We start from the raw sequence: 1,611 nt of genomic DNA, 5'->3' as shown, positions 1-1,611 counted from the left end.
TTTTCCAGCTCTTTAAGGCATAAGGTTAGGTTGTATATCTGAGATCTTTCTTCCTTCTTTAGGAAGGCCTGGATTGCCATATACTTTCCTCTTATGACCGCCTTTCCTGCATCCCAGAGGTTTGGGGTTGTGGTGTTATCATTTCATTGGCCTCCATGAACTTTTTAATTTCCTCTTTAACTGCTTGGTTAGTCCATTCATTCTTTAGTAGGATGCTCTTTAGTCTCCAAGTATTTGTTATCTTTCCAAATTTTTTCTTGTGGTTGATCGAGTTTCATAGCATTGTGGTCTGAAAATATGCATGGTATGATCTCGATCTCTTTGTACTTGTTGAGGGCTGATTTGTGTCCCAGTATATGGTCTATTCTGGAGAACGTTCCATGTTTACTGGAGAAGAATGCATATTCTGATGATTTAGGATGAAATGTTCTGAATATATCTGTTAAGTCCATCTAGTCCAGCGTGTCATTCAAAGCCATTGTTTCCTTGTTGATTTTTTGATTAGATGATCTGTCCATTGTTGTAAGTGGGGTGTTTAAGTCCCCTACCATTATGGTATTATTATCAATGAGTTTCTTTATGTTTGTGATTAATTGATGTATATATCTGGGTACTCTCACATTTGGCGCATAAATGTTTACAATTGTTAGGTCTTCTTGGTGGATAGACCCCTTGATTATGATATAATGTCCTTCTTCATCTCTTGATACAGTCCTTATTTTAAAGTCTATATTGTCTGATATAAGTATGGCTACTCTGGCTTTCTTTTGTTGACCATTGGCATGATAGATGGTTCTCCATCCCCTTATTTTCAATCTGAAGGTGTGTTTAGGTCTAACGTGGGTCTCTTGTAAACAGTATATAGATGGATCTTGTTTTCTTATCCATCCTGTTACCCTATGTCTTTTGATTGGAGCATTTAGTCCATTGACGCTTAGAGTGAATACTGAAAGATATGAGTTTATTGCCATTATGTTTCTTGTAGAGTTGGAGTTTCTGATGGTGTTCTCTGCTCCTTTCTAGTCTTTGTTGCTTTTGGTTTTTATTTATTTATTTATTTGTTGTTGTTGTTGTTGTTGTTGTTTTTCATATTTTCTCCCCTCAGAGAATGCCTCTTAAAATTTCGTGCAGGGCCGGTTTAGTGGTCACAAACTCCTTTAAACAAATATGGAATGCTTCACAAATTTGTGCATCATCCTGGCGCAGGGTCCATGCTAATCTTCTCTGTATTGTTCCAATTTTAGTATATGTGCTGCCGAAGTGAGCACAGGTCCTAAACATTTCCTAAGTAATTTTGTAATAAACAGCCTCTGGTTTAGGAGCCTTTCATCCAAACTTCCAACCAGATCCATTTCACTGCCGAAGTTATAATTTTTTAAATAAAGCTTTTCGTATCTGTTCCATGACTCATTAACTTAAAACTCATCAGTAGTTCTTACATAACCTAAAGAAGAAAGCTCAAGGGCTCCTGGGTGGCTCAGTCAGTTAGGTGTCCAACTTTGGCTTAGTTCATGATCTCATAGTTCATGAGTTCAAGCCCCACATCTGGGTCTGTGCTGACGGCTCAGAGCCTGGAACCTGCTTTGAATTCTGTGTCTCCCTCACTCTCTG

The 1,611-nt window shown here is 38.1% G+C and overlaps 1 non-coding gene across 1 annotated transcript; it reads right to left on the bottom strand.

Moving 5' to 3' along the window:
* Positions 1-1,161: 1,161 nt before the first annotated feature.
* Positions 1,162-1,268, bottom strand: LOC122241624. Its single transcript, XR_006221866.1, has one exon. It is a non-coding gene; the product is annotated as a U6 spliceosomal RNA (small nuclear RNA).
* Between the last annotated feature and the right edge of the window lie 343 nt (positions 1,269-1,611).

The sequence above is a fragment of the Panthera tigris genome, chromosome C1 (assembly GCF_018350195.1).
Source record: "Panthera tigris isolate Pti1 chromosome C1, P.tigris_Pti1_mat1.1, whole genome shotgun sequence".
Lineage (NCBI taxonomy): Eukaryota > Metazoa > Chordata > Mammalia > Carnivora > Felidae > Panthera > Panthera tigris.
This window is presented reverse-complemented; position numbering and strand designations above follow the sequence as displayed.